Here is an 11,812-nt window from a genome sequence, read left to right as displayed (position 1 = left end):
TTGCTTTCAATTTTATTAATTTCTCCTTTGATATTCAGGATTTCTAATTTAGTATTTACTGGGAATTTTAAATTTGTAATTTTTCTAGCTTCTTTAGTTGCATGCCCAATTCATTGATCTCTTTCTCTTTTTTATTCATTTAAGCATTTAAAGATATGAAATTTCCCCTAAGCATTGCTTTGGCTGCACTCCATAGGTTTTGGTATGTTGTCTCATTATTGTCATTCTCTTGGATGAAGTTATTGATTGTTTCTTTGATTTGTTGTTTGACCTACTCATTCTTTAGAATGAGATAATTTAATTTCCAATTGATTTTCAGTCTACCTTTCCATGGCTCTTTATTACATATAATTTTTGTTGCATCATGATCTGAGAGGGATGCATTTATTATTTATTTCTGCCTTTCTACATTTGACTATTAGGTCTTTTTTGCCCTAATATGTGCCATGTACCACTGAGAAAAATGTATATTCCTTTCTATCTCCATTGAATTTTCTCTAGATATCTATTATATCTAACATTTCTAACATTCTATTCACATCTTTAACTTCTTTCTTATTTATTTTGTGGCTAGATTTTTCTAATTCTGAAAGGGGAAGATTCAGATTCCCCGACTAGTATAGTTTTGCTGTCTATTTCCTCCTGTAACTTATTTAACTTCTCCTAAAAGAATTTGGATGCTATACCATGTGGCACATACATGTTTAGTATTGATATTACTTCATTATCTATGGTACCTTTTAGCAAGATATAGTTTCATTCCTTATCTCTTTTAATTAGATTTATTATGCTTTTGCTCTGTCTGAGATAAGGATTGCTACCCCTGTTTTTTTGTTTGTTTGTTTGTTTGTTTGTTTTTACTTCTGGTGAAGCATAATATATTCTGCTCCAACCTTTTACTTTTACTCTGTGTGTATCTCTCTGCTTCAAATGTGTTTCTTGTAAACAACATATTGTAGGATTCTGATTTTTAATCCATTCTCCCTTTTGCTTCTGTTTTAGGGGAGAGTTCATCCCATCCATATTCACAGTTAAAATTATTAACTGTTTATTTCCCTTCATCCTCTTTTCCCCTTTGTTTGTGCTCCTTTTTTTCTTCTTTCACCCTATTCCTCCTGAACAGTGTTTTGCTTCTGACTACTGCCTCCCTCAATCTTCCCTCACTTCTATCAGCTTCCCTTCTTTTTCCCCCTTTCCCCTTTTCCTTTTGCTTCCTTAAAGAATAAGCTAAATTTCTTTATACAAATGGGAATGCATGTTATTCCCTCCTTTAACCAAATCTGATGAGAGTAGGTTGAAACAATACTCTCCCCTCCCTTCTTTCCCTCTATTGTAATGGGCTCTTTTTTGCCTCTTTATATGATGTAATTAACTCCATTCCACCTCCCCCTTCCTCTCCTCCCCCTACTCTCCTTTTATTCTGCTCCTTAAGTTTCTTTATATCATCACATCAATGTCAATTTAATAACAATACCTTAACAGAGATACAGATCCCAATAGTAAAAGTATTATCCTTCCTCATAGGGATGTAAACAGTTTAATCACATTGAACAACCCCTTCCCACCCCACCCCACCCCCCCGCCCAACCCCTGCTTACCTCTTTATACTTCTCTTGAGTCTTGTATCTGGAGATCAAATTTTCTGTTTAGTTCTGGTCTTTTTTCAGGAAACCTTGGAAGCCCCCTATTTCACTGAATGTACATCTTTTCCCCTGAAAGAGAATGATCAGTTTTGCTAGGTGGTTGATTATTGGTTGTAATGCAAGCTCCTTTGTCTTCTGGAATATCATACTCCAAGCCTTATGATCCTTTAATGTTGAAGCTGCCATGTCCTGTGCAATACTGACTGTGGCTCCATGATATTTAAATTATTTCTTTCTGGTTGTTTGGAATTATTTTCTCCTTCACCTGATAATTCTAGAGTTTGACTATACTATTCCTTGTAGTTTTTCTTTTGGTTCTATTTAAGGAAGGGATCGGTGGATTCTTTGAATGATGCTTTTATCCTCTGAATCTATAATATCAGGGCAGTTCTCCTTGATAATTTCCTAGAACATGGTGTTTAGACTCTTTTTCTGATCTTGTCTTTCAGGTGGTCCAACAATTCTTAAATTATCTCTCATGGATCTTTTTCCAGGTCAGATGTCTATCAAATTAGGCCTTTCACATTTTCTTCTATTTTTTCAGGCTTTTGATTCTGCTTGATGGGTTCTTTTTGTCTCATAAAGTCATTAACTTCCATCTGCCCAGTTTTTAAATTTTAAAGCATTATTTCCTTCAGTCAGCTTTTGAACCTCCTTTTCCATTTGGCCAATTGTATTTTTTTTCTTTTTAAAAAATAATATTTATTTTCCCCAATTACATGTAAAAGCAATTTTTCACATTCATTTAAAAAAAAAATTGAGTTCCAAATTTTCTCTCTCATTACCTCCCCTCCCATTTCTCTGAAACAGTAATTTGACAAAGATTATAATGCACACCCATACAATATATATTTCCATATTTGTCATGTAAAAGAAAACATAAAATACCTCACAAAAATAAAGTGAAAAATGGTATTCTTCAACTACATATCATATTTCAAGCAATCATAAAACTGTCTAGGCCTCTTATAATCAAAAGGCAAAATAGAAATAGAAGGAATCTACAAATTAGCTTCTGTAAGAAATCTCAAAATGAAAATTCCTTGGGAACATTATAGTATGAATCCGGCACTTACAGGTCAAAGAAAAAATATAAACTAGAAAGAATTCAAGTACATGGCCAATTGTATTTTTTAAGGAATTGTTTTCTTCAGTTAATTTTTGTGCTTCTTTTCCCAGAGTAACTCTCATTTCTTTCATTTCTTTTTCCATTTTTTTCTTCTCTCTCTCTCATTTGTTTTTTTTTAAACTAAAGAGCATTTATCTTATTTTCTACTAAGCTTTTGAGTTTTGAAGACAACTAAATTCTGAAAAACCCTCACACAGAAGGGTAAGTACAGTGAACATTATGAAGCAGATATGAACAGCAGGAAGAATTGTAACCAAGTGCTGACTGAAGAGAAACTTCCAGCTACTTTTTAGCAAAAAAGAAAAAGAAAGTAGGGAGGGACAGGGGCTTCAGATTGGAAACAGGACTTCTATAATACAAAGCATCCACTACAGAATGCTGTACACCTGTTTTCAAAGCCCTCTCTCTATCCCCCAAGGTTGCCACTTGGATTATTTGCCAGCTTGTTTGGCCTTCTGATGGAGAAGCATGTACATCTTCTCTTTGACCCAATCTTTCTTGTAGGATTGATATGTCTGAGTGTCTACTCGGTGCACAAGACAGCTAAGATCTGCCAGATCATCAATGAAATCAAACAACTGACTGATGTCATAGGTGATGGAGGGACTGTTGGGATTCATTCTCTTCAGATGCTCTTCATATATTTTACAAACTCCTTCCATGCATTCATTCACTGATTCATAATCGGTATAAGTTCGGCCTTCTGGTTTCTTGTTAGATTATACCAACAAAATGGTATGAGACACCATGCCGGGCTCTTCTGCTGTCACCACCACAGCCACTGCACACGAGCTGAGCTGCAAAACTCTCATTTGGTTTTTAAAAGCCTTTTTGAGCTCTTCAAATAAGGCTTTTTGGTCTTGAGGCAAGATTATCTTCCCACTTGAATCTTCACTTGTAGGCATTTTGACAAACTCATCTGAGTTTGAGTTTTGGTCTTCCTTTTCATCATAGAAGCTGTCAATGGGAAAGGTCCTTTTTTGTTTCTTACTCATATTTAAAAACTTATAAAGATGAAGTCTGCTCCTGGGGCACAGGGGTCACTGTTGCAAGCTTCTTACCACTCTCAGCTGCACCACTCTCAGCTATCCCACTCTCAGCTGTGTTGAGCTGCAGCAGAGTCTAGCTGGTGATGAGTCAGTGAGTCGACTGAGCCTCCCTTCCTTTTGCCTGGGTGAGAAAGACCTTTCCTGAAGACTTCTAAATTATCTCAAGTAGGAGGATTGTGTCTCTCTGTCTTTTTTATAGGTTCTGTAGTTCCAGAATTTGTTTATAGGCTTGACTTAATGTTGTTTTTGAGGGAAACATGGGAAAGATCAGGCAGCTTCCTGGCTTCTCTCCTCCATCTTTGATAGTCCCTCTTCATTACAAAAGTGTGTACTATACAATGATCTAGTAGAATATATAACAAGATATTGAAATTTTCTTTTCTAAGATATATTTTGAGAAGTATCTAATGTGCAAAATATGTTTTTGAAGTGAAACTACAGACTAACATCAATGAATTGTACTATATTTGCATGTTTGGCAAGGAATGCCAACACTGGCAAAAGTCCTTCCTACATGACATTTTATTTTCTATTGTACTACAAGTCGTTTTCTGACAAATGAGTAATCAGATGGCTGCATTTCTATGTGTTTGTATTATATTAACAATGCAAGATGAAAAAGGTTCTCAAGAATGATACAAATTATTATTTGAAAGTAAAATGTAAACATTGAATGAAATACTATTTTATCAATATGATCTTTTGAAATTAACAGTTGAGGTTTTCACAAAACACCTTCCTGTGGCTAAGAGAGAGTCATCATACATTTGCTAAAAAAATACATGGGCCAGGTTACTGAGAAACCTTCAGAATCCCGAAAGAGTCATCATTGTAAAATGTATGGTCCCATCATAATCTAATAGAACACAGTGATCTGCAATATGGCAATTACAACTGTGACTTGATTCATTAATTTTGGGTAACAGTTGTTAATCAGCTCATTAAGCAGGTATTGAACAGTCAACATCAGCTAGGGGAGCCTTTTAAAAAACCTTTAACTATCTTTTTTCCAGAGGGGGAGAAGAAAGAAAATAAAATTATGTCAGATAAGTAGTTTATAAATATGGTGTTATTTTACCTATAGAGAAGTTTAAAACAACCAGTGTCATAAAACCATATAAATTCTCAATCCATCTTTAGACTCTCTTTTTAGATGTATATTATCTGTATGTCTCACTTTCTGTTTGTTTTTCTGTCTTTTTGTTTTTCTCTCCCTATGTATATTTGTACATACACATGATACATATATATTATATACATAGATGCATAGATGCATATAAATCCACATGAATATAATACACATAAAAGGGGGAAGAGAGAGGCAGAGAGAGAGAAAGAGAAGAGAGAAAGACATAAAGACAGACAGAAACAGAGCAGAAATAGAAAGATACACTATGGGGTAATAGATAGAAAGCCAACCTCAGAACCTAGGTTTAAATCCAACTTCTGACATACTGGCTGTGTGATGCTAGGAAAATCACTTAACTACTCATTCATTGATCTAGCCAACTCTATAAACCTATAAATTGTAGAAAATGTACCAGCATACACTGATTGAGTTTCCTTGTCTGAGAGAGAAGTATATGTACATATCATTATGGATGTGTATGCAAATATGTATGTATGTACACATATATGTGTGAGTATATATGCAAACTTATTTATCCACATCCAAGATATATACATGCATATACATACACAAACACATACATATATGCATGCATATATGCAAACATACATGTATTTTTCTGAAGCAGACTACATAGTGGTTAGAGAGATGGTTTTGAATTCAGGAAGATCTGTGTGTTCAACTAGCACCTCTTGACCCATTAACTGTGACTCTAGTCTAGTCAAAACCTCTCAGTAACCCAGGTATTTCTCTAAGTCTATAAACTGCAAAGCAGGGGTCAAGATGCATGGACAGAGGGAATTCTTCACTAGAAAATTTCTATAGCAACGAAATCACAGGTCCAGTCCTCCCCCACCCCCAAAGGAAAAATCCAGAAAGGAGTACTCGATTAGGACTCTAGTTTTTAGGGGACAGTATTTCAACTTGCATTGTTAGGTTGTTGATCAGTCTACCAGTGAATAGTTACTGAGCAATACTTTGTTCCAAGATGAATATGTCAGGAACTTAAGCTCAAAGAGCTCATATTCTCCTAGGCAGAAACAACTTGCAGCATAGCATCACATATTAAGAACCTGAAAAGATGTCACAGGTATCTAGCCCAATCCCTTCATTTTACAGATGAAGAAAGAGACCTAGAGATCATTTAGGAAATATATAGCATAACTATTATTTTAACCCCACATCTTCTAACTTCAAATTCTGTGCCCTTTCTGCCTACCTTTATATTCATTGGGCCTTCATTTTCTCCTTTGTAAAATGGTGATTATAATAATGATTTCATTATTTGTCTCATGGCTATTGTGAAAAGTACTTTGTGAACTCTAATAGGGAGTAATTATTATCTATTTTTGTTTCATATCTAACATTTTATGGTGTGGATTTTTTTTTCTTTTTCTCACTTCATGTTATCTATTCCTAGATACACAAAGAAACTAGTAGCATTCTGTTATGTGAAATTTTTCTTAACTGGTTTTACCCTATTCATCCTTTTCCCTTTTGCCAGATAAGCTTCAATTTACTGTCCCCCAAGTCCACCACCCCAATCCATGCTTAAAACTAAGCCATACATTTCAGATAAACCAGCTTCGAATATTTTCCTAGAATGCAAATTTGATATATGACCAAAAAAAAAAAAACCAACCCAAATACTCAGTATTTAATTTTATCTTTTGTACTTATACTAATTACCATGCCCCCAATTAAGACCAACAGTCTTACTTTTCTCTCTCTTTCTCTCTCTCTCTTTTTTTTTTTTTTGGTGAGGCAACTGGGGTTAAGTGACTTGCCCAGGGTCACACAGCTAGTAAGTGTTAAGTGTCTGAGGCTGGATTTGAACTCAAGTCCTTCTGAATGTAGGGCCTGTGCTCCATCCACTGTGTCACCTAGCTTCCCCTAAGACCAACAGTCTTACCATGAGATGCCTTACTGTAACGTTTGGGGAAAGTTGCATGGGAATGAAAACAAAAGAAAGTTTCTATTCCATTCTAAAGTGAAGAACTTAGACCTTATTTACTGATTTATTTAGCAGAGGATCTCATGAGGAGTGATATAAAATCCAAAATCAAGATAATCTCTCATTTCTTTTTGTTTTTTAGCCCCCTGAAGTCAAAACCATGACCAAAGTCTTCTGATTGACAAGTTATCTTGCTTAAGTCCAGGAAACTAAGCTGACTTGGAGGTTCATTGAACACAAGTCAATCAAGCATTTACATGTAAATTACTGTAGGAGAAATAGATCAGCCAGGATCTGCCATCACTCTGAGGGTGTATAAGTGGAGGGGCAGTTTTTGAAAGTACTTATTCTCATGGACCATGAAGAAGAGTTGAAGTGTTTCCTTTCTGAAATAAGGAGACGTTTTCTTCTAATTGCTTCTCCTGCTCTAGTAGACATGCACACACTTGTGCATTTGATGATCCATTTGGTTGCTTCCATCTCTCTGCATTTGACTGAGGGCAGATACTGAAAATAGGCTGATGAGTTTCATGAAAAATAGGAGTGTGGTGAATCCTAAATTAATCTATACATGACACTCTATAAACTGGTAGAAGTGAGCATGTACTAATTTCAGTTGTCCAGAAGGAAAGGAGCTGTTCATGTTCACAGGTTCTGATTGTGATGATCTATATTAATTCAGATCTGGGACATTGGTCGGAACAAACATGCATTAGTTCCTCTTGATATACCTGTATGTTCGTTTCAATGAATAGGTTTTCTAAAACTGCAGACACACAAATTAAAGTGTTCATTGGCAAGGATCTGATTTGTAATTTAATCTTAATGTTGGCTTTAAATAAATTTAGATGTTACTTTTTAAGCACACAGAAATATACATATATGCGTGTATATACACACACACATATATATACATATACATATATATGTATGTATGTATATATAATTACCAAATAAGACTAGGTTAGATACTATAAAACATCTTACTCTCTCACTGACAAAGAAATTACTGGTTAGAATTATTCAAATTTTTGCTGATTTGTTGGACACTTAAATATAGGAAAACCTCATATGAAACCCCAAGCTAAACAAACTTTCAAGTAACTAAGGTTTTTTTGAATTCCAAGTTGAAGGAGAGATAAACCATACATTGAGAAGTAGCATCATGGCATGCATCAAATGCCTTACTTAAGTAGAAAAAATCTATGTTTGAAATTCATTTCTGCATTAACAGAGACAGTGTATCCATGGACATGTTGCTTAGCTTCAGACTGAGTTACAAATGAATTAATAGTCATAAAGTGCTTTGCTAATCTTATATAGCTTTATAAAGTATCATTATTATACACCAGACAAAGTAGAATGAAACGACTGGGTCTGGAGGATGAAGTTGTTGTTCAGTCGTTTCAGTCATGTCCAACTCTTTGAGACCCCATCTGGGATTTTTTTGGGCAAAGATACTGGAATGGATTGCCATTTCCTTCTTCAGCTCACTTGACAGATGAGGAAACTGAGGCAAACAGGGTTAAGTATCTTGTCCAGGGTCACACACATAGTAAGTATCTGAGACCAGATTTAAACTCACAGAGATGAGTCTTCCTGACTCTAGGCCTGGTACTTTATCCACAGTGATACTTAGATCTCTTTTCAGTCAGAAGAATCTAATTCAGATCCAAGTTCTGCTATTTACTATGTGATATTGGGTAAGCCATTAAACCTTTTGGGGCCTCCATTTCCAAATCTCTAAAGTGGGAGGTTTGGACTAGATAGTCTAGAAGATTCCTTTGAGCTAGAAATCTACCATGCTATAGCAATAAAACTAAGATGAGTTTTGGTTAAAAATTTAATTTATAGAGAATGTCCTCAATTCATTACATAATCCCATGTATTTTCTTCATCTACAGTTGTAATATTGTACAAAAATGTAAAAAATAGATGATGTTCAATATGGTAACCTTTAGAAGCCATAAGAACCTAAATAGTGAAAGATTCATTTATATTCAGAATTCTACATTTGCTGAGGCAGGAAAATGGACTAGAAATACTTTCAACAGCTTATTATATGTAATCTTCACATGACCAGAAAATTAAACTAACAAGAACACTTATACTCACCCCTAAAAAAATCCAAGTCATGATATTGTGTTTTGAATATAGTTTGCCCTAATATGTTTAAGACACTTTTATCTATAGACCATTTCAAAGATAATTTATAACTCTTTTCCTGAAGATCAAGCCCTCCTTAAATCTCTAAATATACTAATCCTTAATTTTTCATCATTTTTCTTCCTTTTTATTGTTATTTTTAAAACTAAGGACTGCGTTCTCAAAACAACATTCATTCTACTAGTATTTGAATCTCATTTGAATCTAATGTTATATATCTGCCCCAGAATATCTAGGAGATTAAATTACAGAGGGGAAATCCCTTCCATAGGAAACATGTAATAAAATTGTATTAAAAGTCTATATAGGGGGGTAGCTAGGTGGCGCAGTGGATAAAGCACCGGCCCTGGATTCAGGAGTACCTGAGTTCAAATCCGGCCTCAGAAACTTGACCCTTCCTAGCTGTGTGACCCTGGGCAAGTTACTTAGCCCTCATTGCCCAGCAAAAAACAAAAAAACAAAAACAAAAGTCTATATAGAGAGCAGCTAGGTGGCACGGTGGATAAAGCACCGGCCCTGGATTCAGGAGGACCTGAGTTCAAATCCGGCCTCAGACACCTGACACTTACTAGCTGTGTGACTCTGGGCAAGTCACTTAACCCCCATTGCCCTGCAAAACAAAAAGTCTCTATAAATAAATATAACATATTTTAAGCTCTTTTAGATTATTTGGAAAAATACTAGATTTCAGCTAAAATGTTATTATTTGACTAAAATGCAGGGGGGGACTATTATAAAAAATTGAAAACATCAAATGTCATCCTCTCTAAGAATACATTAAGCAAAAAGCATCATGGGTGGCTATAAATACAGTGATTCCATTGAGCCTCTAATAATCATGTCCCAATTCACTAGATTTTGAATTACATAAGGGAAATGCTTTTGTGATCATTGAGCAGAAGAAGGGTTGTATTAAAATCTCATCTTTATCTATGTACTAACAGTGTCTTCCTTTCACAAATTGCAAGGCCTTAAAATTCATCACATTCATGCTAAAATGCATTGGAGCTCAAACACTCTATTGTATACAAGTCAATTCAGTGTTGCTTGGCTCTAAGGAAGAGTGTTTATGTCTGTGAATAAGTCAAAGTACATACAACATGGCATATGTTTATGTATTTTGTAAATATGTTCACAGTATGCTTTAAATATATTTTCCACCACAAATAGTTCCTGGAACATGGTATCTTTCTATTTTCCTATTCTACTAGCATTAATTTCTACTACTTTGACCCCACAGATTTTGCTTTGAATCTTAACCAACCTGTATGCGTATGCCCCCAGTAAAGAAGATGCCACTGATTCAGTAAATCTTTAACAACCATTTAATTTTGTACTAAGCATTGTGCCTTGTGAATATGAAGGGTAGAGATGATATAGTCCCTTAAATAAAAGTTTACAATCTAATGGGGAAGAACAACTGCACAAATAACAATGAAAAAAAAGGAGAGTGAGATAAATACAAGGGAAAGATCCAGCCAAAGTGACATGAGAAATCTAGGAGAAAAGATCACTTTCACAGGTAACTTAAGGGAGAAGCTAGCATCTGAATTGCAACTTGGAAGAAAGCAGAGATGGGAAGATGGATTTGGAACAAAGAAGTGTACTCTAGGGATAAGGAATAGGCTAAGCAGAGGTAAAAAGAGCATGGAGTGTGAGGCAAGAATAAGATATAAAGATTGATCATTTTGGACTGAAGCATACGCTATTTGAAAGAGGTAGTATGAGATAAGGAAGGATATGTAGATTGGAGCCACATCGAAAAGATGTTTTAATTATAGATTCAGGAGTTCTTATTTTGTTATAGTCAATGGAGAGTCATTGAAGGTGTTTGATTTACATGATAATAGTAATGTATTAACACTATTACTTTGATGCAGTGTTGAAAATGTATTGAAGAGGTGTTTCACTTTATCAGGCAATGAGGGCCTGCACCAGAATGATTGCAAGAGTGCAGAGAAGGGAACAGATATGAAAAATGTAGAAATGAGAAGACATACTAACTGATTTAATATGTGCTTTGAAGAAGAAGAAACTGTCATATTTAATTCCAAGGTTCTGAACCTATTTCGGTACCTATGAGAAAATAATGAAGTTAAGAAAGGGGAATGTTTAGTAGAGAAGGCCATTGACTCCATTTCAGTGAAATTAAGTTTGAGTTGTCAGTAAGACATGAAGTAGAGGAATCCAACAAATATCTGGAAAGGCAGGACTTCATTTCTGGGGAGAAGTTGGCAATGGTATTATCAACTTGAGAAATGGGGGGCAGCTAGGTGGCACAGTGGATAAAGCAATGGCCCTGGATTTAGGAGTACCTGAGTTCAAATTTGGCCTCAAACACTTGACACTTACTACCTGTGTGACCCTGGGCAAGTCACTTAACCCTCATTGCCCATCAAAACAAAATAAACAAACAAACAAACAACAACAACAACAACAACCTTGAGAATTATCTGCATAGAGATGATATCTGAAAAAGAAAAAATTCACAAAATGACCAAGAGATGAATGTAGGGGGAGGCAGCTAGGTGGTGCAGCAGATAAAGCACCAGCCCTGAATTCAGGAGAACCTGAGTTCAAATCTGGCCTCAGACATGACACTTACTAGCTGGGTGACCCTGGGCAAGTCACTTAACCTTCATTGCCCCGCAAAAAAATTTAAAAAAAAATAGATACATGTAGGCAAATAAGAGAATGTGGAAAAGAACTTTGGGGAACACTTATATTTAAACAGTAAGAAAA

The 11,812-nt window shown here is 35.3% G+C and overlaps 1 pseudogene; it reads right to left on the bottom strand.

The window, feature by feature from the left end:
• Window positions 1–3,203: 3,203 nt before the first annotated feature.
• Window positions 3,204–3,584, bottom strand: LOC122755162 (annotated as a pseudogene).
• Window positions 3,585–11,812: the final 8,228 nt, after the last annotated feature.

The sequence above is a fragment of the Dromiciops gliroides genome, chromosome 4 (genome assembly GCF_019393635.1).
Source record: "Dromiciops gliroides isolate mDroGli1 chromosome 4, mDroGli1.pri, whole genome shotgun sequence".
Lineage (NCBI taxonomy): Eukaryota > Metazoa > Chordata > Mammalia > Microbiotheria > Microbiotheriidae > Dromiciops > Dromiciops gliroides.
Note: the sequence above shows the minus strand (reverse complement) of the source record. Positions and strands in the feature narration are given on the sequence as shown.